This window comes from Prionailurus viverrinus, chromosome B2, assembly GCF_022837055.1.
Source record: "Prionailurus viverrinus isolate Anna chromosome B2, UM_Priviv_1.0, whole genome shotgun sequence".
Classification (NCBI taxonomy): Eukaryota; Metazoa; Chordata; class Mammalia; order Carnivora; family Felidae; genus Prionailurus; species Prionailurus viverrinus.
This window is the reverse complement of record NC_062565.1, coordinates 133,153,157-133,178,496: the sequence shown is the minus strand read 5'-3', so window position 1 is coordinate 133,178,496 and position 25,340 is coordinate 133,153,157. Positions and strand designations below refer to the sequence as shown.

Below are 25,340 nucleotides of genomic sequence, written 5' to 3'. Positions count from 1 at the left end.
AACATGAGTGGGGGAGAGGCAGAGAGAGAAAGGGAGAGAGAGAATCCCAATCAGGCACCGCACTGTCAGGGCAGGGCCAGATGTGGGGCTCAAGCCCATGAACTGTGAGATCATGACCTGAGCCAACACCAAGAGTCAGACGCTTAACTGGTTGAGCCACCCACATGCCCCACCAGGGTGTTTTCTGGCAGAAGTTTGATTTAACCTGACTTAAAGAGGTGAAACAAAACCTCTCTTCACTCTCATTCACTGCGTACGTCTAGAAACTCACTTTTCCTTGGAGCTTAACGGAGAGAGGAAGGAAAAGAGAGAACAATCCTCTCTCTCGCCTCTTCTTCTTTGCCTGAGGTGGAATTAAACTCTATCTTCCTGGGTGTTGCTGATTACTGGGGTGGAGGAACCGGGCACAGCATCGAGACCACGTTGTGTTCCTTCATCTGAAGAAGGTATTGTAAGTGTGACTCAGGTTTCAGTTAGAGCTCTTTGCTTCTAACTGCATACCCCCCCCCCCCCCGCTTTGTCTCTAGTTTTTGGATTTTGGATGCATGTAAGATACAGTGTTTTCTTCCCCATACTGTTTGTGAATTATTAAGTCTATGCCTCAGGCTCAGAGAGGGGCCTTGGATACTGGAACAATAACAACCTGTAAAGTAGAAATTAAGAAAAGTCCCTCTTCTTCCCATCCCAGTATATAAATAAGCCCGAGGCACTCACTTTGGAGTCACATGCTTGGCTTGAGGCTCTTAACATTCTATCTGTTTAGAGGAATCATCAAAAGAGCTTGCGCACCTGATGGTTATGGTGTGAGAGCTGTCAGGAAGTTTGCAGTCAGAAGAGCCTTTTGTAAGGCTCTCTGGAAGCCTTCGTGGTATGGTAATGGCTTCCTCCTCCTGCAATGGTTGGTTAATAGGGTCAAGAGAAGATTGCAGTGAAAATGGGAGAGCAGAGGGATGGACTTCAGGACCCTCCTGACGGCGTTCCAGGGGACGACTTCACTCCCAGCGGAGAGACTGCAGGCCAGGTCTCAAGGCTCGCTGTAAGTATCATGTGTCCTGCATCTTCAGACTCCAGAGATTTTTCTCTCACCTTCCAGGGCTCCCCAGCTTGGCCTCAGTCCTCTTATACACGGGAGCCATGGGAGTCTCTGCTCTACATCAAAGACCAAGAAAAAAGAGTCACTTTAGGGGCCCCTGGGGGGCTCAGTTGGTTAAGCTTCTGACTCTTGATTTCGGCTCAGGTCATGATCTCACAGTTTGTGGGTTCAAGGCCTGCGTCGGCTCCACACCTGCTTGAGATTCTCTCTCTCCCTCTCTGACTGCCCCTCCCCCTCTCACGCTCTCTGTCTTTCTCAAAAAGAATCCTAAAAATGGAGTCATTTTACAGACGATTTTCATATTCATTTTGTTTACCTTATACCGTGTGCCGGATGCCTACATATTTCGTTAAATTCTGATAACGACCCTGAGACAGATTTTATTATTCCCTTCTGCTATTGAGGAACCGGAGTCTGTAGATGGGAAGTGAATTCACTTGGGATGACATTGTGTGGAAGGCAAAGCTCACAGTCTGAGTAGGTCTTCTTGACTCTACAGCCCATCTTCCTTCCTGGGCTTCTTTTACTGACCGTTGACCTTCCTTCCCTTTTAAACTCTCATTTTCGATTCCAGGAAACAAAGGGGGAAAAAAAAGAGATGCTTTGCATGAATTTTGTTAACTGAAATTAGCATCAATTATCACCTCTTAGAAGTGAGTGCTGCTGTTTCTCTGCGTTTCAGAATGACATCATCAGGCCGGATGCCACCCAAAAGTGAGTCGGTGGTCCTGTTCTCACGATACAGGAACTCTAGTACATGCCCCATTTGGTCTGTCATCTCGTCCACTAGCACAGCTTACTAGAGAGGGGTTAGAGGCAGTTTCCACGCTGCTTATGGAAACTGTTGGCGGAAAGAACTGTTGCACAGGTGGAGATAATGTCATTCAGCTGCCACGAGTGCAATTAGAAGACAGAATTGCTCCTCTTCGCGCTGTGGCCAATGGCAGAGCCCAAGCTTCTCATTTCATGGCAGAAACTACTTCTGGACATAAGTTTTTCTTTCTGCAGCTCGGTTGTTGGCTTATTCTTACTTGTTTTTATCAGCATAATGCTTTTTTGTTGTGGTGTCAGTTTCCTCACATGGTTATTCTCCTGCCAAGTGCAGTAATCAAAGTGAATTAAAAGCATTATTTATTGATTTTTTTAGAGAGAATGGGTTTATTGTGCTTTATTTATTCTTAAATAGGCTAATTTGATCCAAAAACCCTATTAGAGTTAATAGTGCCACTGGTAAATATAATTTACCCAATAATCTAGAAAAGGTTGTTATTTTCCTAAATAGAGCATAAATGTTACAGTTCTAATCATTTTCACATGATGCTCAAAAAAAAAAAACGGCAAGCAAAGATTCAAGTTTGCCTTTTGAAAAGCATAGCGGAGGCACTTGGCAGCTTCTTGGGCATCAGTTTTTCTCAAAAAAAACTACACTTAGGTAGCACATGTTCCACTTAGTAGCTATTGTCATAACGATTACTGGATATAAAAAGGACGACCATATGAATTTCTCAGAGGGTCAGTACGTAACTGGAGGTGTGGCAGAGAGCGTGTTTTCATGCTGTATTTCTTTTTTTTTTAATTTTTTTTTTCAACGTTTATTTATTTTTGGGACAGAGAGAGACAGAGCATGAACGGGGGAGGGGCAGAGAGAGAGGGAGACACAGAATAGGAAACAGGCTCCAGGCTCCGAGCCATCAGCCCAGAGCCTGATGTGGGGCTCGAACTCACGGACCGCGAGATCGTGACCTGGCTGAAGTCGGACGCTTAACCGACTGCGCCACCCAGGCGCCCCCCCCTTTTTTTTTTTTTAATTTTTTTTTTCAACGTTTATTTATTTTTGGGACAGAGAGAGACAGAGCATGAACGGGGGAGGGGCAGAGAGAGAGGGAGACATAGAATAGGTCATGCTGTATTTCTAAGGCTGGTGCTTAAGGGTTGGGAGAGAGCTCTTCATCATTGTCGGTACAATAATAATAGCAAATCTATAGCATCCCGTGGTAGTAGGCACTACTATGAGCAATTTTCATGTAACAATTCGTTTGAACCTTAGGGTTACCCTGGGAAGTAGTAACTATTATTACCCCCATTTTACAAGTGAGGATGCAAGAAAGTGAAAGTGAAGCACAGAGAGTGAAGTAACTTGCTTCAGATTACACGAGTGGGAGAACCAGAGTACATATCCAAATACCTGACCCTAGAGGTTGCGGTCTGAACTGCTGCCCTCTATGGCAACATTTATTAAGGTCATACTATATGTCGTGCATTATGCTAGGCACTGATACTGGAGAGAGAAAAATTCCTCAGGGGATAAACAGTCGAGCACACATAGGCACAAATCTCTCTTCTTCCCATCTTTAGAGGTCATTTAGAAAAACATTAATTCCAGGGGTGCCTGGGTGGCTCAGTGGGTTAAGCATCCCACTCTTGACTTTGGCTCAGGTCATGATCATAGGGTTCATGAGGTCGAGCCTTGCGTCAGGCTCTGTGCAGCCAGTGCAGAGCCTGCTTGGGATTCTCTACCCTTCTCCCCCTCCCCACCCCCTCTTCCCCTGCTCGCACTTTCTCTTTCTCTCAAAATAAATAAACAATAAACAAAATTTAATTCTCGTATAGTTAACATAGTGTTATATTAGTTTCAGGTGTATGATACAGTGATGTGACAATTCTATACATAGTGCTTATCATGATAAGTGTACTCTTAATCCCCTTCCCCTCTTTTACCCATCCCCCTATCCACCTCCCCTCTGGTAACCACCAGTTTGCTCTTTAGAGTTGAGTCTGTTTTTTGGTTTGTCTCATTTTTATTTCTTCATTTGTTATGTTTCTTAAATTCCACATATGAGTAAAATGATATGGTAATTATCTTTCTCTGACCGACCCCTTTCATTTAGCATTATACTCTACATCTACCCATGTTGCTAATGGCAAGATATCATTCTTTTTTTACGGCTGAATAATATTCCATGGTATCTACATACACCATTTCTTTACACATTTATCCGTCAGTGGACACTTGGGCTGATTCCATAATTTGGCTATCATAAATAATGCTGGAATAAACATAGCACATATATCTTTTCAAATTAGTGTTTTGTATTCTTTGGATAAACACTCAGTAGTAGAACTCCTGGATCATATGGTAATTCTATTTTTAATTTTTTGAGGAACCTCCATACTGTTTTCCACAGTGGCTGCACCAGTTTGCATTCCCACCAGTAGTACATGAGGATTTCCTTTTCTCCACATCCTCACCAACACTTGGTATTTCTTGTATTTGTGGTTTTAGCCATTCTCATAGATGTGGGGTGGTATCTCATTGTCATTTTGACTTGAATTTCCCTGATTGTGAGTGATGTTGAACATCTTTCCATATGTCTGTTGGCTATCTGGATGTCTTCTTTGGAGAAATGTCTGTTCATGTTGTCTGCCCATTTTTAAATTGGATTATTTGTGTTTTTTTGGTGTTGAGGTGTGTAAACTCTTTACATGTTTTGGCTACTTTATTTATTTATTTATTTATTTATTTATTTATTTATTTATTTAAAAAGTTTATCTATTTTGAGAGACAGAGAGGGAGACAGAGACAGTGTGTAGGGGAGAGGTAGAGAGAGAGGGAGAGAGAATCCCAAGTAGGAATTCAGCACAGAGCCAAGGACATGGGGCACAATCTCCCGAACCATGAGATCATGACCTGAGCAGAAATCAAGAGTTGGATACTTAACTGACAGAGCCACCCAGAGGCCTCTTGAGGTCACCTTTGAAGTTTCAAATAGCTGGGAAAGATTTTCCCCATTGCCAATGATTTGTGTAGCCATTAACAAAGAAGTGCTGCTCTCCATGATGGAAGTGGCACAGTGATGCCCTTAGAGTTAGGACAAAGCATAATAATAACTGTACCAATGACCATTTATTGAGTGCTTCCATAAAGTAGGCATTATGCTAGATGCCGAGAGAGACTCGTGGAACACTCAAAACTGTAAGTGCTAGGTCTAATTTGAATGGATCAGTACTCCCAACCTCACCTCTGTGTTTTTTGCTTTGGGGACAGTCCTGTGCTTATTCTTCAGCAGCATTCTTGCCTTGTGCCTGGAGTCACAGGGGAGTGAAGGATATTCCCTCGTTGGTTTCATGGTGTTAGCTGTGCGACACCTCTCCTCACGCATAACCCAGAAATCACACCCGAAACTCAAGCTAGTCTGTTTTTACAGATTTTTTTTGGTGGGGGGGGGGGGGAAGTCAGCCAATTTCCACACTCCCCTGATCCTGTTATTTTCATTCTCACACTTCCCTGCATTTCCTAGTTTCAATTAGGACTGAAAACAATGTACCGAAATTGCATGAGCGTCTCTGTTCAGAGTGCTTCCCTCTCCTTGGAGGGGAGGCAGCCCGTTCTCTCCCCAAGTAAGGTCAAGAAGTTCATCAGACTTCTTCCCATTTGTTAGATGTACAGACTCTTAAAAGCTGGGCAACTTTCGGAAAGGTCTATAAAATTTGAAGTAAATATTTAAACTGAACTTCAAAAAACTTTCAAAGTTTGCATATTGATACTTCTTCTTCTTCTTCTTCTTCTTTTTTTTTTTTTCTTTTAGCAGCTAGAATTGTGAATTGCTGAACGGGACAGCCCTGGGCTATGAATACCCGTGATTCCTATTTGGATTGCTTAAAGGTTTTATCATAAGACAGTCAGTTGAAATAAGGGTGAAAAAGGCCTAATTCAGAAGACCCCCACAGCTAGAAGAATCCTTCTTCAGCTGTTGTAAAATCTCCATATTAGGTTTTGACAACGCTGACAATATAGTTTGAAGAATGTTTGTTTCTCTCTGTGTCTGTCTCCACACCCTGGAGCATGTACACACATACACACAAGTGCAAAGGCAACATGACGGACTGAGTCAGGGAGAGTAGGTAATAGGGAGATATTCGTAGTTTACTTAAAAAATTTTTTTTTCTTAATGCTTACTTATTTTTGAGAGAAAGGGTAGACAGAGCATCAGCGGGGGGAGAGACAGAGAGAGAGGGAAACGCAGAATCCGAAGCAGGTCCCAGTCTCTGAGCTGTCGGCACAGAGCCCAACGTGGGGCTCAAACCCACAAACCGCAAGATCATGACCTGAGCCGAAATCGGGCGCTCAACCGACTGAGCCACCCAGGCGCCCCTCATAGTTTACTTTATGCTTTCATATATTAGGATTTAAAAGGAATAAGTACACATTTCTTCTGAAATTTTATAAAATTATAAAAAAAGTACTCAAAGAAAAACTTACACTTCCTTTGTTGACAATAGAGAATATTATCAGGGGATGGTAGCCCTTACCTCTCAGAGGCTTAACCTTCACTGGAACAAATGTCTACATTTGCATAACCTGATCCTAAAATAATTCACACATTAAACAACCATTATTTTCCTGCCATGCTGCATGACAAAATAGTTGCTGAGTGATTTTATAATTATACATTCTTGTTGCCATGCCTTTGGCTGCCAAAAGACAGACCTGCCAATCTAACACACAGTTTTATATTATTTTTATGTATAAGCAAAGACTAAAAATAGGTGATTTTTAAGAGTTTGTCATTTCATTGCATTGTCCTAAGTAAAATTATAGCTCCACAATAGATATTATAAAAACATTTTAGACAGGGCAGTGTTCTATGCAGATCATGTTCTTTTACACAAGTATCTCAAGTATCTGGATCATTGACAGAATTTGAAAGAAAAAAAAATAGCCTAAAGCCTTTGGAATCTTTTATTCAGATCTATTTTCACAATTACACAACTGCAAGTTCGCACTTGATTTTTTTTTTTTAATAAAATCCATTCTTATCCATAAAATGTTCCTGGTTTCCCCTTGCCGATGGTGGAGCCAGCTTAAGCTGGGAGGGAGGTAAAGTTTGTGTTCGGAGCATCTGGTCACCTTTCTTTTCCCTTTGGGTAGTTATCCTTTCTGGCTCTAAGATATTTATGAATCCATAATCTCTTTTTGGAATGTATCTGATAACCTCATGTCCACTTGGATGTTTATATCTGATAGCGTGTTGTCTTCCTGCCAGAGAATATGTTTTTAAGTCAAAGGACTAACTTTCTAATGGCTGAATGTTGACTATCAGAAAACAGGAGACAATGTGGGAGAAGATAATCACCCAGTGCCTCAGACGTAATAAAATGAGTATGTATTAGAATGTGCTTTTAGGGGCGCCTGGGTGGCGCAGTCGGTTAAGCGTCCGATTTCAGCCAGGTCACGATCTCGCGGTCCGTGAGTTCGAGCCCCGCGTCGGGCTCTGAGCTGATGGCTCAGAGCCTGGAGCCTGTTTCCGATTCTGTGTCTCCCTCTCTCTCTGCCCCTCCCCCGTTCATGCTCTGTCTCTCTCTGTCCCAAAAATAAATAAACGTTGAAAAAAAAAAATTAAAAAAAAAAAAAAAAAAAAAGAATGTGCTTTTACCTATCTTGAATCCTCCCATAAACTATGTTTTGCTAGTACTATTAGAGAAAGAACTATTAGAGAAAGAACATGGATTGGATAGATCTTCTATATATCACATTCTGGTAATAAAATATTTTGATATTCCCTTGTTACATTTTATTTTTGCTAACATCATTATCATAATTTTAAAGTTCAGATTTTAGCCTGTGATGACTTAGTGTTAATTTGCATTTAGTTAAAAACAAGACAGCCCAGGGGCACCTGGGCAGCTCGGTTGGTTAAACTTCCCACTGTTGGTTTTGGCTCAGGTCATGATCTCACAGTTTGTGATATCTCACAGTTTGTGCAATTGAGTCCCACGTCGGGGCTCTGTGCTGATGGCTTATAACCTGCTCGGGATATCCTCTCTCTCCTCTCTCTGCCCCTCCCTCTCCACCCCTAAAAATAAATAAACAAACTTAAAAATGTATTAAAAAACACTGGGAGTCCAAATACTATTTTATTTCAATATCTTAGTATTTTAAACATCCAAAAACTTAGAATCGCTATAAAGCAGCTCTCTGAAACCTTAAATTGTATGAATAATGATAGTAACAAAAGCATTTATTGACTGCTTCTAATGTGCTAGACACTGTGTTAAGTTCTTTTTATGCAGTCTGTTTTTCAATGTTCATAAGGGCCCTATTCGGTAGGAATGGACTCCCCCTCTTTACAGAGGAAGAAGCTGAGGCAAAGAAAGCCTTTGAATGGGTCAACATGCAAAGCCAGTGAGAGACGGACTCAGAAGTCCAGCCTGATTCTGTTTCGCTCTGAGGTCCTTTGCTCCCAGTCATCCCAATCTGCATCTAATTATATCCCACGCCCACCTTTGTTACATGACAATTGCACACCAGGTCGTACCCTTAGATGCTTCTAGACTCACCGCCACCTCATTTAATCATGTGAAGTGGCCTGGTCAGTCTTGCCCTGCTTGGAAGTAGCAGGTCTCCAATCCAGGTCTTATGACTTCAAATTGAGCAGTGTTTCTACCATGTGAGGCTGAACTCTCAATCAAGCCCAGTATGACATTAAGTAGAATTCTTGAGGTGGGATCTTTGGTCGCACTCAGAAAGCCTTTAATCTGATTTTCTTTCAGACAAAGGAAAGTCTATCATTCACTAGTTTGCACTCACTGAGTGAGGCATCAGTTTAAAATCAGACTACAACTTCGTAAATGTCATGCATCATTTCTATTAAATGAGACCTACTCTATAGTTTGTAGCACTTTAGAAGAGATTATTTTGGGTTTAGCTGCTTGCTGGAATCAAACTCAACCCTGCATTGATTAAAGAGATTTACTCAGTGGTAACGTTTAGCTGTTTAGGGTGTTTTGAATAATGGACAGATGATCGGGAATGTTCTTGTGGAATGGCATGAGTGAGAAGCTGTGATGCAATGAAAAGGAGGCAGGGTTTAAGGAAGGGGATATTGTTTCCTTGACTAAGAAACCAGCTGAGAAGAGCAGTAGAGGCAGATGGCACATGTTATAACAGGTGCAGATTGGTGACCACAGGTATCTTGGGTGGGGGGCGGGGGTCTCGTGAACAGGACTCTCATTCTCAAACTGAAAGTCTATTGGCAGCTCCGAGTCCCCAGGGCTTCACATATTTCTGTTTTAAAGGCCCGCTTTTTCTTTGCCTTTTGGCTTTTTTTGTCTGCAAATATTCGCTCCCCTGTTCCTAGCAGCTTCAAAAAGAGTCCGCCCATCTACCCCAATTTTCCCCAAGCAGGCATCTCCATACTCTGTGGCATAGTCACCATCTTCTCCCTCTGTCATCAGCAAGCCTTGAGCGCTCTCAGCATGGGGAGCAGGGGGGTGGGTCGTGGGGAGAAGAGTCTCTTTATGGCAAAGGGTGTTAGGAAGCACTCCCTTTTTATCTGGGATACCAGATTTGTGGGGGATTTGATTAATCAGATAAATTATATTCCATGAAACCCTGATTTTTATGTTATTTTTTTAAATGTTTATTTAGTTTTGAGAGAGAGAGGGAGACAGGGCAGGCTCCGTGCTAACAGCAAAGAGCCCAACCCTGGGCTCAAACACACAAACCGTGAGCCCAAGTCGGATGCTTAACTGACTGAGCCACCAGGCGCCCCTTTGATGCACTGATTTTTAAAGCAATCATCCTTCCTAATGCAGTTTTAAAATGTAATGCCCATCATATTTCCTGGGGCTGCAATAACAAAGGCTGCTGAAACCCTGGGGGCCGGAGGAGGACACCTTGTAGGACTTCTGGGTCACCCTGATGGACATGGTGGAGGCCAGTGTGGAGGCTGGAGTGGAGGCGAGTAGGCTGAACCTACCTGAGGTTCGAGAAGAAGCCGAGAAGCTGCTTCTATGGTCGATGCACTGATTTTTAAAGCAATCACCCTTCCTAATGCAGTTTTAAAATGTAATGCCCATCATATTTCCTGGGGCTGCAATAACAAAGTACGAGAAATCGGGTGGTTTAAAACAATATAAATGTATTCTCTCACACACAGTACTGGAGGCTGGTAGTCTGCAATCAAGTTGTCAGCAGGGCCATCCTCTCTCTGCAGGCTATAGGGAAAAATCCTTCCTTGCTTTTTCCAGCTTCTCGTGGTCCCCTGCAATCCTCAGTATTCCTTGGCTTACAGCTGCACCATTCCAACCTCTGTGCCTGTCTTCACTTCTTCACAGGGCCTTATTCCCTGTGTCTGTGTGTCCTTACCCCTTCTGGGGACACCAGTCATTGAATCTGGGGCCCACCCTAATCCCGTGTGGCCTCACCTTAACTAAGTACATCTGCAAAGAACTTCTTTTCAAGTAAAGGTCACAATCTGAGGCTCCATGTGGACATGAGTTCTGGGGGGGCAGGGATAGCAGGAGAAACTAATCAACCCACTACAGGATGTTATGTCATGTCGGGCATTGACTCGGCACTCAAGGCACAATGATGAGCAAAAACCAACATGGTTCCTGCTCTCTTAGATACTATAGTCTAGCATGGAAATTAGGTGTGGATCAAGCAGTGTTTTCAAGAGCGCCGATGTATGGAAGGGCATGTGCTCTTTGAGAGCATGAATCAGGAGAAATTGATCAGGAAGGTGGAAAATCCTTCTTGGATACTGAGGTTTGAGCTAAAATATTAAAGATGAGTGGGGAGAGGTAAGTAGGTTAGAAGTGGAGAGAAGAGAGAAGAGTGTTCCAGACAAGAGGGAATGGCAGGTGTAAATGACTTCTGGTGGGAAGGAGCACATTGTAAGCACAAGGTAACAGCCCTGCAGTTGGTATTTCTCACACCAAGCACTAAAAATCAGAATATGCCCAGACTGTGATCTCTAAATGTAATATACAGCCAAAAACAGATAGAGGAACCTGGAAAAATGTCTGAATCCTGGTTTAGAGTAGGAAATATACTAGATTTTTATCTTGTTCTACCAAAGAGTAAGGAAAGAACAGACTACTGGGATTCTGTCAAAAGGGTTTGGGAGCCATCTTGAAGAGGCTTGTACTGGCCAAAGTATTGCTTGTACTGGGATAATTTGAGCATCAATCGGAAATTATTGGAAGGGGCTGAAACACATCACTTTAAAACTTAGGACTACCAAGTGATGCTAAACAACTCACTTTTTAAACTTTGGTGGCTGTGAGGGAACCAACCTATTTTCTGAAAACTGGTAAATAAGATGAAAGAATCAAGCATTTATTTCTATTGTGTGAATGCGTTGTCTTCAGGATAAACACAGAACTGATGAAGATTCAGTTTGTAGAGGTATGTCAGCTAATAGATGACAAAGGAATGAGAACATATTACCATATTTTAAACCCCTCATGAAGCAGCGGTATTTCATCATTGATTCACAGCTGTCTAAAAGAGAGCTGAATTGTAGGCACCTCTACGAATATTCTACTCCATAGCTGAATCTGAATTAAATTAGCCTTCTAGATCTAACTACAATATCAGGAACATGTTAAATGACATGATAGAGATGCAGTCAGCAAAATCTTAGAATATGCTGAATTCTTCAAGAATAGATTATGTAGTTTCTTTTTTTTATTTCATTTAAAAATTTTTTTAAATTAATTTTTTTAAATTTGCATCCAAATTAGTTACCATATAGTGCAACAATGATTTCAGGGGTAGATTCCTTAATGCCCCTTACCCATTTAGCCCATGCCCCCTCCCACAACCCCTCCAGTAACCCTCAGTTTGTTCTTCATATTTAAGAGTCTCTTATGTTTTTATATTATTTTTTGTTTCCCTTCCCTTATGTTCATCTGTTTTGTCTCTTAAAGTCCTCATATGAGTGAAGTCATATGGTATTTGTCTTTCTCTGACTGACTGATTTTGTTTAGCATAATACCCTCCAGTTCCATCCACATAGTTGCAAATGGCAAGATTTCATTCTTTTTGATTGCTGAGTAATACTCCATTGTATGTATATACCACATCCTTTTTATCCATTCATCCATCGATGGACGTTTGGGCTCTTTCCATACTTTGGCTATTGTTGATGGTGCTGCTATAAACATGGGGATTCATGTGTCCCTTCGGAACAGCACACCTGTATCCCTTGGATAAATACCCAGTAGTTCAATTGCTGGGCCGTAGGGTAGTTCTCTTTTTAATTTTTTGAGGAACCTCCATACTGTTTTCCAGAGTGGCTGCATCAGTTTGCATTCCCACCAGCAGTGCAAAAGAGTTCCCCTTTCTCCACATTACTCACCAACATCTGTTGTTGCCTGAATGGTTAATGTTAGCCATTCTGACAGGTGTCAGGTGGTATCTCATTGTGGTTTTGATTTGTATTTCCCTGATGATGAGTGGTGTTGAGCATTTTTTCATGTGTCAGTTGGCCATCTGGATATCTTCTTTGGAAAAGTGTCTATTCATGTCTTCTGCCCATTTCCTCACTGGATTATTTGTTTTTTGGGTGTTGAGTTTGATAAGTTCTTTATAGATTGTGGATACTAACCCTTTATCTGATATGTCATTTGCAAGTATCTTCTCCCATTCTGTCAGTTGCCTTTTAGTTTTGCTGATTGTTTCCTTCTCTGTGCAGAAGGTTTTTATTTTGATGAGGTGCCAGTAATTCATTTTTGCTTTTGTTTCCCTTGCTTCCAGAGACGTGTTGAGTAAGAAGTTGCTGCGGCCAAGGTCAAAGGGGTTTTTGCCTGCTTTCTCCTCGAGGATTTTGATGGCCTCCTGTCTTACACTGAGGTCTTTCATCCATTTTGAGTTTACTCTTGTGTCTGGTGTAAGAAAGTGGTCCCGGTTCATTCTTCTGCATGTCGCAGTGCAGTTTTCCCAGCACCACTTGCTGAAGAGACTGTCTTTATTCCACTGGATATTCTTTCCTGCTTTGTCAAAGATGAGTTGGCCATACATTTGTGGGTCCATTTCTGGGTTCTCTATTCTGTTCCATTGATCTGAGTGTCTGTTCTTGTGCCAGTACCATACTGTCTTGATGATTACAGCTTTGTAGTATAGCTTGAAGTCCAGGATTGTGATGCCTCCTGCTTTGGTTTTCTTTTTCAAGATTGCTTTGGCTATTCGGGGACTTTTCTGGTTCCATAAAAATTTTAGAATTATTTGTTCTAGTTCTGTGAAGAATTCTGGTGTTATTTTGATAGGGATTGCATTGAATATGTGGATTGCTTTGCGTAGTACCAACATTTTAACAATATTTGTTCTTCCTATCCAGGAGCGTGGAATCTTTTTTAATTTTTTTGTGTCTTCAATTTCTTTCAGAAGTTTTCTGTAGTTTTCAGTGTATAGATTTTTCACCTCTTTGGTTAGATTTATTCTTAGGTATTTTATGGTTTTTGGTGCAATTTTAAATGGGATTGATTCCTTGATTTCTCTTTCTGTTGATTCATTGTTGGTGAATACGAACACAACCAATTTCTTTGCATTGATTTTATATCCTGAACATTGCTGAATTCATGAATCAGTTCTAGCAGTTTTTTGGTGGAATCTTTTGGGTTTTCCATATACAGTATCATGTCATCTGCGAAGAGTGAAAGTTTGACCTCCTCCTGGCTGATTTGGATACATCTAGTTTTCTTTAATAAATGAATTGCCAGGAGAAAAATGAGAGGGGAGGGCTCTGTCAGTTAAAAGAGACAAAGGACCTAACAAACAAATGCTGGATGTGGATGTTATTTGGATCCACATCCAAACCAACCCAATGGTAAAAACAAAAACCAAACATGTATTATGCAATCAGAGAAATTCAAACACGGTCTGGATATTGGATGGCATTAGAGAATATCACTTTCTTTCGGGAGGCAAGGATACTGTCATTTTGATTATGTTTAAAAAAGAGTTCTTGCTTTTTTTAGATGCATACTGAAACATTTACGAATGAAATAATACAATAGCAAGGATTTGCTTCAAAATATTCCCACTGTTATAGGGAAGGAAAGAAACAGATGGTAAAATAGATAAAACAAGCAAAGCCCTGAGTTGAAGAGTTTTGGAACTGGGTGACGGGTGTACAGGGAAATCATATTCCACTCTTTTTGGTATTCTGTACTCCTGTCAATGAAAAGTAAAAGAGAGGGAAAAAAATTAGGAAATAGAAAAGAACACTCTGTGAATTCCTGCTTCTTTTTTATGTCATTGTGTTTTTTTGTACTTCACTCTGGATAGTGCTGGTTTCCTCTAGAATGGTCACCAAAGTAACAACTCTGTTGTATCTCCACGCAGGGAACATGCTAGATTTATTGAATCAGGATCCCTTGTGGTTGTCTAAGTTTTGAGTTACCAAGTACCACAGGGAACTGGGAAAGAAGCTGTGTACATTTTCCTTTCCTTTCCCCCCCCCCCCTTACATGTTTTCTAAAGGAAAGATAAACCCAGGAGAGGATGTGAATAGCATACTTAAAAATACAGACCGTATTTCTTTTTTCCCTGAACACAGCAAGTTTAAGCTAAAAACTAACTTAGCAATTTAAACAATGACTACTTCATTTTTAAAAATAGTTTATACTGTATAGACACTACTTTTGAATGAAATATCAGTGCTTGCTTAAGAAGGTTGCTTTTATCATTTTTGAATGTTCTTTTGTTCTGAAAAAACAAAAACAAAAACACTCGACTTGAAACTTCAGTCAAGCTGGGGTTGGTGTATTTATGCTTAAATCACTTGACACCCTTTCACACTGTCGGATGACTGTAAGAAGTTAAATTTGTTGTCATTTTAGAGACTATCAGGGGGCTCCTGGAGTAGAGCATGAAGACTCTCCATCTCAGGGTTCTGAGTTCAAGTCCCACACTGGGCATATAGCCTACTTAAAAAAACAACAACAATACAGTCTATCAGAAATGTATTTTGGTGAAAAAAACATTTTATGGATTATCTATACTACTGAAGGTATAGGAGAGGATATGGTGAGAATCTCTATAAATCCTCAGTATTACAATGTATTAAGCACATGCGACAATCATACAAATAAACAAAATCACAAACTTTTAATCAACACATATTATCAATAAATATGACTTAATACAATACAACTTGTAGAAATCAGTCAAGGAAATAAATATGTTGACAACACCTAAATGTATTTCTAGCTTGAACCTTTCTGTTGAGCTCTAAAATGACAAATTGACTTCTGGATAGTTCCACCTGTATGACCTTCCCACAAACAACTAAAAAAATCAATAAGCTTAATTGAGTTCAATTCAACATTCATTTATGGAGCCCCTTTCAGTAGATGTGTTAGAAGCTGGGGACACAGAGATAACTAAGATCCAGCCTCTGATTCAAAGAGGTCACACACACGTACAACAACCAGAATTAATTCTTCACCAAAACTTTTGCTCTTTTCTGAGTTCCGTGTCTTGGTGGATGGCAACATGCAGTCCCCACAACTAGAAACATTTCAATAGTTTCTGGCACATTTTTCCTCACAACCGCCACAAAATGGCATTCAGTCCATTTTCTAAGTCTTTCCGATTTACATCTCGAGATTCTCCGATTCTGTACCTTCCATGACAGTCCCGCTGCTACCAAGTAGCTTTACACTTTGTCATCTTTCTCTTGGAGTATTGTAACAGCCTCCTAACTGGTTTCTCTGCTTCCAAATTGTCCCCTCTCCTCCCTGTCCACCTGTCCTCTTTCGCCACCAGACTTGCTTCTTGAAAACAAAGATTGAATCACATTACTCTCTTGTTTTCAAACCTTTTCTAAATACATTGCACACCTTTGTAGGCTTCCAGACTTTCTGCAGGGGCCACACACAAAACCTACAGAGGACAAGCAGGTGGCACAGGGAGAGAAGACCGTGCAGGTGCCGCAGCCTATCTGAAAGAGGCACAGCTCCTTTGCTCCGGCCCTGTGGGAAGGCTGGAGGGCTGGGTCCTGTTTTGCCAAAGCTTTTACTTTGTTTTGTTTCTGTCAGAAGCTAGAAATTCTGATTTTTATTGAAGTCCCTTGGTTTTGAGATAATTGGCTCATATTTTGAACTCACTTTGCAAGACTGCTTATATTTGGGTCATTTTGTGAACTCTGCTTTTTTGCTTTGAACATCTCATCGTTATTCGTATGGCCAACTCCTGTTCATCTGTTAGGACACAGACCAAATGTCCCTAATCTGTGAATCCTTCTCTAATCCTAGTCAGAATTAATAGCTCACTGGTCTAAATTTCCATAAACTTTAACTGAACTTGAATTTAACAGTAAAAAGAAAAAAAAAGTATACCATGCTTGATTTCTACGATAGATTATTTAACACAGTGAGAGTTTACTGGGGAAAAGGTCTATGTCAATGTCAGAATTAAAGAGAAACTTGATTTTCTCCTTCTATTCAGAAGTTATAATCTAACAAACCAAAACTTCATAATAAACAATTTTTGAAAAACAAGAGTTTGAAACAGAGGAAAGAGTGAATCTGTTTTAAACACCCCTTTCTCGTGGGGCGCCTGGGTGGCGCAGTCGGTTAAGCGTCCGACTTCAGCCAGGTCATGATCTCGCGGTCTGTGAGTTCGAGCCCCGCGTCGGGCTCTGGCCTGATGGCTCAGAGCCTGGAGCCTGTTTCCGATCCTGTGTCTCCCTCTCTCTCTGCCCCTTCCCCGTTCATGCTCTGTCTCTCTCTGTCCCAAAAATGAATAAACGTTGAAAAAAAAAAAATTTAAACACCCCTTTCTCCATCAAAGGCACTGCAATGAAAGATAATATGTAAGAGGAGAAAGCAAAGAGACATAGCTGGACTTTTAAGCCAGATGGACTTCTCCATCCAGCAGAATTAGCACAGAGTGGGGGGCAGGGTGGAAGGCACCTAGACTGGTTTCCTGGTTCCCAGTGGGGATTATGGCTCCTGCTGAGTAGAGGAGGCCAAATGCACTCAGTTCCACATGGGAAGCCACAGCCAGACTCGCTACTCTGGTGGGTAAAGGAGGAGCAAATACAGATACTTCAGACGTACAAAGACATGTAATAAACAAGAGTTTATTGTGTCAATGACTCAGCAAAAAATTAGCAAAAGCAGTAGGTTAAGGAAAAGTGAACCCAGTGGTTAGGCATATGGGCTATAAAACACAATGAGCACAGAAACTGATAAAAATACGTTGGTTGACTTGAGTATTTAATATAAAAGTCAGTCTCTCTCTCTCTCTCTCTGTCTCTCTCTCTCAAAATTAATTAATTAATTAATAAAATTAAAAAAATAATATTTGGGGGAACAAAAAATTCACCTTTACGTTATGCAGAATAGAGAGGAAACTACAATAAAAATTACAAAGCATTTAGAAACAAACTACAGCATTTCCTACCTATTTACCGTGTGTAGCAGAAATGCAGCTATCAACTCGCCTGTCATCACCTGGCTTTCGGGTTGGGTGAAGAATCAACCCAGGAGCTCTGTACCCAGGAGAGACTCAAAACAATTCAAAAAGATTAAAAACGTAGACAAGGAAATAGGGGGTAAATGCTAAGCAACAAGATGGAGTTATGATACACGCATCAGTCCATCAGGGCAAAAATGCTCAATGGGAAAAGGAAATGTACTTTAAGAATAATAAAGGGTCCAAATCCACTAGTAGATCCGTTTTGACTTTCATCAATGAATACCCGAATGAGAAACAAAACCTGATCCTTGGCCTGGCCGCCACCATGCCGTGTGCACACCCTGTGCCACCATCAGAGAAAGAAATACTTTCCGAGTTAAAATGTGAAAAACCGTGAATGCTTGTGTCCCCTCCAGAAACAAAGCCTCATGGCTCTTTGCTGTAAAAGTTGCTGACTCTCTGAGAGCAATGCTATCTCTGACATCTGAAGATAAGCAGCAATTCTTGCAGAGGGGATGATCATTTGAGGGAAAATGGATCCCCACCGTCAGTGGGGTTAACGAACAGACAAATTGTAACATTGTGTTTTTTAATCTTTTAAATACTGGCTAAATCCTTTATTCAAGAAATCTCTCAAAGCCTGGGCTCCACTACAAATACTGTTTTACTGTTCAAGTTTCTCTTTACTACAACACCAAGGTATATCCAGAATAAAAAGCAGGAAATGTAACAGAAACACATTTGGATAGAAATGGACAGATGCGTTCAGAAATGGGAGGGTGATGGTAACATTAACTCTCCCTTTTGGACCCCTGACTCTCTGAGGAGGCACAAGTGAAAAAAGCGTATAACATTTGAAAACTATGATTGTATTCATACCCAAAAAACAGAACGCAATTTTCTTACTCATTAACTTTGTCACTGTCGATTACCCATGAAGAAAGATGAAATCAGTGCACTTAAACTACCTTCTGCCACTCACTCCCCATTTGGTTTGTATTACTATTGTTAAATTGATAATATTCATAAAATTTTCCTGCAGAAACATTCTCTCATACATTTGGTTATTTACTGCTATCACTAATGCCTTTATCACTGATTCCCTAGGCATCTCTTACTTGGCTACTGCACAGTTTTGTTTTGTTTTGCTTTGTTTGGTTTTGAGAGAGTTAGAGCGCGAGTAGGCAAGAGTGCAAGTAAGTGAGGGGCAGAGAGAGAGAGAGAGAGAGAGGGAGAGAGGGAGAGACAGAATCCCAAAGCAGGGTTCCAGCTCATCTGATATGGGGCTTCTGCTCATGAACTGTGAGACCATGACCTGAGCCAAAGTCAGATGCTTAACCCACTGAGCCACACAGGCACCCCCAGTTTTCTTCTTTTTTTTCATAATTTTTAAAAAATTTTTTTTTTAACATTTATTTTTGAGACAGAGAGAGACAGAGCATGAGCAGGGGAGGGTCAGAGAGAGAGGGAGACACAGAATCGGAAACAGGCTCCAGGCTCTGAGCTGTCAGCACAGAGCCCGACGCGGGGCTCGAACTCACGGACCATAAGATCATGACCTGAGCTGAAGTTGGCCGCTTAACCGACTGAGCCACCCAGGCGCCCCCAGTTTTCTTCTCTTAAAGACACTCTTGTGAGTTTTCTCCCCCCACCCCCAGTTCTCCAGTATTTGGAAGTACCTGTGTGCGGCTGTGCAGTGCCATTGTTTAGGTCTGTAGGTAGACCTCTTAGGTTTGAATTCTAGTCTTTGCCACTCACGATGTGACGTTGAGCAAGTAACTGCCCACGTTTCCTCCTTAAACGAGGGACCTCCATATGTGCTCTTTATTCTATTTGTTGGCCCCGCTGCAATCCACCCCAGCTCCTCTCTGGGCCCTGCTCTGCCTCATTCTCTTCCCCCAGGAGGCTGACTACTGCTCTGTCCATCATCTGGGCTGCCTGACCATTGGCTTCCAGTTACATTGGGCCAAGGCAAAGGGCATGCAGAAAATCAGGCGGCAGGGTGGGAAAGGGCGAGTTGGGTATTTCTTCCTTGCTTCCTCCCTACTGCACCCCTTGTGAGGACAGTCCCTGGAGGTGGCCACTCCTAGCTCCAGCTCTCACTGAACTCTGACGACACCGCGTTCTCCTCTTCTCCATCCTGGGAGTGGGAATGATGTTCTACTGCTCGTTTTTCAGCACATCTTGCCAGATCTTGTTGTTCCTTAATCTTGACTAAGGTTAGCCTTCAACCTTTAACCGTTAACTAACCTTTAACTTGTTCTTTTGCTTGACCGTTCTAAGAAGTTTCTTTTATTTTGTCATGTGTAATTAACTAATTTACGTAGAGGGTGTGTGAGTGAGCATGTGCATGAGCTAGTGGGGGAGGCGCAGAGAGAAAGGGAGAGAGAGAGTCCCAAGCGACTCCATGCTGTCTGCACAGAGCCCTACACGGGGCTCTACCTCAGCAACTGTGAGATCTTGATCCGAGCCCAAAACAAGAGTCTGATGTGCAGCCAACCTGAGCCACCCAGGTGCCTCCTAAGCAGTTTTGTATTAGTCTCTTCATCTGAAGTGTGTTGCCTGCCGGGATCCTGACTGATCCGGTCCTTAGGACTCTCTTAAAGATACAACTCTCAGACTGACTTGCTAACCGTCATTTTGTGGCTAACCTCCGTGCCTGGGGCCACAGGGCACACGCAATAGATGGCATGCTGTGGCATCACAATTACAATTACTCTCATAGGGGTGTGAGCTGGAGAGGCAGCGAGGGCAAGGCTTTGGAAGATAACCAGGCTGTTGTACTCCCTGATATTATGACAAGGATGATGACAAATATTTCGGGGAGTGTTGCCGGACTCTGAGTGTGCCAGAGAGTATAAAAATAGATTACTTTACCTTCCAGACAAAAGTGGAGAACCAGAAAGGTTCTATGGAGGCTTCGAAAGAATTCCTTCCTAATCGCTTCTCGGCCTTCTGGCTAAGATCAAGTGTGGAAGAATTCCTTCCCGCCTATAGCTGCAGAGCCAAAATGAAGAAGGATCAGACCTCAAACTGAACTGCTTGGTTGCCGAATTACAACTCTGGTTAAGCCTGAGTCTCTTTTGCTAAGATCAGAACACTGGCTGGGAAGGAAGAGATTCTGAAGGAGGGACATTCGTGCAGACGGCATTTGAATCTTCAAATCACCCGGAACCTCCCTTGTTGCGATTTCAAATAGTCCCTCCTCTCCTGTCTCAGGAAATCACCCTTTTCTTTCCCTGAGAACTTGGAATGATATTTCCTGAGGCTGTTGCCTTACCTGGGGGATGCCTTTTCTTATAGACCCAACCATAAGGCCTCCAAGCCCGGAAGGAGAGTTAAATCACCGCCCGGCACAGGGGGGAACTGTGCATTCACGTGGGGGGTGGAAGGCATGGTAAATAGGCCAAAGGAACTAGAGGTGCTTCTTACTGCTTCTAGATGGGCCAGAACCCAGGATAGTACATGACAGAATAGATCCTGTTAGATCAGGATTTCCAAATTTTGACTTGAAGGCCAGTGGCCCACCCCCTGTTTTTAGATGACATGCAAACTAAGAATGGTTGTTACGTTTCTAAATGGTTGGAAAAGAAAGTATTTTATGTCACATGGAAATGATATAAAACTCAAATTCCAGCGTCCATAAGTAAAGCTTTACTTCAGTGTCCATAAATAAAGGGATGCAGCCATGCCCTTTGGTCTTTGGCTGCTTTTGCACTGCAAGGTGAGTACTCATGACAGAAACTGGCTCTCACAGCTAAAAATTATTTACAGTCTGTCTCTTGACAGAAAAAAAGTTTGCTGATCCGTGTTCCCTATCCTTGAGATAATAGTTTCAAGTGTCACCATTAAATTGGAATCCTAGTTAAAAAAAATTTTTTTTAATGTTTATTTTTGAGAGAGAGAGAGAGAGAGAGAGAGAGAGAGAGAGACAGAGCACTAGTGGTGGAGGGGCAAAGAGAGAGGAAGACAAAGAATCTGAAGCAGGCTCTGGCCGGGCTCTGAGCTGTCAGTGCAGAGCCTGACACAGGGCTTGAATCCATGAGCCCTGAGATCATGACTTGAGCTGAAGTCGGAAGTTTAACTGACTGAGCCACCCAGGTGCCTTGGGATCCTAGCTTTATTATTTTTTTTTTAATTTATTTCTTTTTTTTTCTTTTTTTTTAATATATGAAGTTTATTGTCAAGTTGGTTTCCATACAACACCCAGTGCTCATCCCAAAAGGTGCCCTCCTCAATACCCATCACCCACCTTCCCCTCCCTCCCACCCCCCATCAACCCTCAGTTTGTTCTCAGTTTTTAAGAGTTTCTTATGCTTTGGCTCTCTTCCAGTCTAACCTCTTTTTTTTTTTCCTTCCCCTCCCCCATGGGTTTCTGTTAAGTTTCTCAGGATCCACATAAGAGTGAAACCATATGGTATCTATCTTTCTCTGTATGGCTTGTTTCACTTAGCATCACACTCTCCAGTTCCATCCATGTTGCTACAAAGGGCCATATTTCATTCTTTCTCATGGCCACGTAGTACTCCATTGTGTATATAAACCACAATTTCTTTATCCATTCGTCAGTTGATGGACATTTAGGCTCTTTCCATCATTTGGCTACTGTTGAGAGTGCTGCTGTAAACATTGGGGTACAAGTGGCCCTATGCATCAGTACTCCTGTATCCCTTGGGTAAATTCCTAGCGGTGCTATTGCTGGGTCATAGGGGAGGTCTATTTTTAATTTTTTGAGGAACCTCCACACTGTTTTCCAGAGTTCTGTGCCAGTTTGCATTCCCACCAATAGTGCAAGAGGGTTCCCATTTCTCCACATCCTCTTCAGCATCTATAGTCTCCTGATTTGTTCATTTTGGCCACTCTGACTGGCATGAGGTGATACCTGAGTGTGGTTTTGATTTGTATTTCCCTGATGAGGAGCGATGTTGAGCATCTTTTCATGTGCCTGTTGGCCATCCGGATGTCTTATTTAAGAAGTGTCTATTCATGTTTTCTGCCCATTTCTTCACTGGATTATTTGTTTTTCGGGTGTGGAGTTTGGTGAGCTCTTTATAGATTTTAGATACTAGCCCTTTGTCCAATATGTCATTTGCAAATCTCTTTTCCCATTCCGTTGGTTGCCTTTTAGTTTTGTTTATTGTTTCCTTTGCTTTGCAGAAGCTTTTTATCTTCATAAGGTCCCAGTAGTTCATTTTTGCTTTTAATTCCCTTACATTTGGAGATGTGTCAAGTAAGAAATTGCTATGGCTGAGGTCAGAGAGGTCTTTCCCTGCTTTCTCCCCTAAGGTTTTGATGGTTTCCTGTCTCACATTCACATTCAGGTCCTTTATCCATTTTGAGTTTATTTTTGTGAATGGTGTGAGAAAGTGGTCTAGTTTCAATCTTCTGCATGTTGCTGTCCAGTTCTCCCAGCACCATTTGTTAAAGAGACTGTCTTTTTTCCATGGGATATTCTTTCCTGCTTTGTCAAAGATTAGTTGGCCATACGTTTGTGGGTCTAGTTCTGGGGTTTCTATTCTATTCCATTGGTCTATGTGTCTGTTTTTGTGCCAATACCATGCTGTCTTGATGATTACAGCTTTGTAGTAGAGGCTAAAGTATGGGAATGTGATGCCTCCTGCTTTGGTCTTCTATTCAAAATTACTTTGGCTATTCAGGGCCTTTTGTAGTTCCATATGAATTTTAGGATTGCTTGTTCTAGCTTTGAGAAGAATGCTGGTGCAATTTTGATTGGTATTGCATTGAATGTGTTGATAGCTTTGGGTAGTATTGACATTTTGGCAATATTTATTCTTCCAATCCATGAGCATGGAATGTTTTTTCCATTTCTTTATATCTTCTTCAGTTTCCTTCATAAGCTTTCTATAGTTTTCAGCTTACAGATCTTTTACATCTTTGGTTAGATTTATTCCTAGGTATTTTATGCTTCTTGGTGCAATTGTGAATGGGATCAGTTTCTTTGTCTTTCTGTTGCTTCATTATTAGTGTATAAGAATGCAACTGATTTCTGTACAATGATTTGTATCCTGCAACTTTGCTAAATTCATGTATCAGTTGTAGCAGACTTCTGGTGGAGTCTATCGGATTTTCCATGTATAATATCATGTCATCTGCAAAAAGTGACAGCTTAACTTCATCTTTGCCAATTTTGATGCCTTTGATTTCCTTTTTTGGTCTGATTGCTGATGATAGAACTTCCAACACTATGTTAAACAACAGAGGTGAGAGTGGACATCCCTGTCATGTTCCTGATCTCAGGGAAAAAGCTCTCAGTTTTTCCCCATTGAGGATGATGTTAGCTGTGGGCTTTTCATAAATGGCTTTTATGATCTTTAAGTATGTTCCTTCTATCCTGACTTTCTCGAGGGTTTTTATTAAGAAAGTTTGCTGAATTTTGTCAAAGGCCTTTTGTGCATCGATTGACAGGATCATATGGTTCTTATCTTTTCTCTTATTAATGTGATGTATCACATTGATTGATTTATGAATGTTGAACCAGCCCTGCATCCCAGGAATGAATCCCACTTGATCATGGTGAATAATTCTTTTTATATGCTGTTGAATTCGATTTTCTAGTATCTTATTGAGCATTTTTGCATCCATATTCATCAGGGATATTGGCCTGTAGTTCTCTTTTTTTTACTGGGTCTCTGGCTGGTTTAGGAATCAAAGTAATACTGGCTTCATAGAATGACTCTGGAAGTTTTCCTTCCCTTTCTATTTCTTGGAATAGCTTGAGAAGGATAGGTATTATCTCTGCTTTAAATGTCTGGTAGAACCCCCCTGGGAAGTCATCTGGTCCTGGACTCTTATTTGTTGGGAGATTTTTCATAACTGATTCAATTTCTTCGCTGGTTATGGGTCTGTTCAAGCATTCTATTTCCTCCTGATTGAGTTTTGGAAGCATGTGGGTGTTTAGGAATTTGTCCATTTCTTCCAGGTTGTCCAGTGTGTTGGCATATAATTTTTCATAGTATTCCCTGATAATTGCTTGTATCTCTGAGGGATTGGTTGTAATAATTCCATTTTCATTCATGATTTTATCTATTTGGGTCATCTCCCTTTTCTTTTTGAGAAGCCTGGCTAGAGGTTTATCAATTTTGTTTATTTTTTTCAAAAAACCAATTCTTGGTTTCAATGATCTGCTCTACAGTTTTTTTTAGATTCTATATTGTTTATTTCTGCTCTGATCTTTATTATTTCTCTTCTTCTGCTGGGTTTGGGGTGTTTTTCTGCTCTGCTTCTATTTCCTTTAGGTGTGCTGTTAGATTTTATATTTGGGATTTTTCTTGTTTCTTGAGATAGGCCTGGATTGCAATGTATTTTCCTCTTGGGACTGCCTTCGCTGCATCCCAAAGTGTTTGGATTGTTGTGTTTTCATTTTCATTTGCTTCCATATATTTTTTAATTTCTTCTCTAATTGCCTGGTTGACCCACTCATTCTTTAGTCGGGTGTTCTTTAACCTCCATGCGTTTGGAGGTTTTCCAGACTTTTTTCTGTGGTTGATTTCAAGCTTCATAGCATTGTGGTCTGAAAGTATGCATGGTATGATTTCAATTCTTGTATACTTATGAAGGGCTGTTTGTGACCCAGTATGTGATCTATCTTGGAGAATGTTCCATGTGCACTCAAGAAGAAAGTATATTCTGTTGCTTTGGGATGCAGAGTTCTAAATATATCTGTCAAGTCCATCTGATCCAATGTATCATTCAGGGCCCTTGTTTCTTTATTGACCATGTGTCTAGATGATCTAGCCATTTCTGTAAGTGGAGTGTTAAAGTCCCCTGCAATTACCACATTCTTATCAATAAGGTTGCTTATGTTTGTGAGTAATTGTTTTATATATTTGGGGGTTCCTGTATTCCGCGCATAGACATTTATAATTGTTAGTTCTTCTTGATGGATAGACCCTGTGATTATTATATAATGCCCATCTTCATCTCTTGTTACAGCCTTTAATTTAAAGCCTAGTTTGTCTGATATAAGTATGGCTACTCCAGCTTTCTTTTGACTTCCAGTGGCATGATAAATAG

The 25,340-nt window shown here is 41.3% G+C and overlaps 1 long non-coding RNA gene across 1 annotated transcript in view; it reads left to right on the top strand.

Moving 5' to 3' along the window:
* The first annotated feature begins 365 nt into the window (after positions 1–365).
* LOC125166251 (uncharacterized) overlaps positions 366–25,340 on the top strand; it is a 130,901-nt gene continuing 105,926 nt past the window's right edge. Inside the window, exons 1-2 of the long non-coding RNA XR_007152412.1 lie at positions 366–446; positions 911–1,036. This is a non-coding gene — a long non-coding RNA (uncharacterized LOC125166251). The remainder of the gene's footprint in view (positions 447–910; positions 1,037–25,340) is intronic.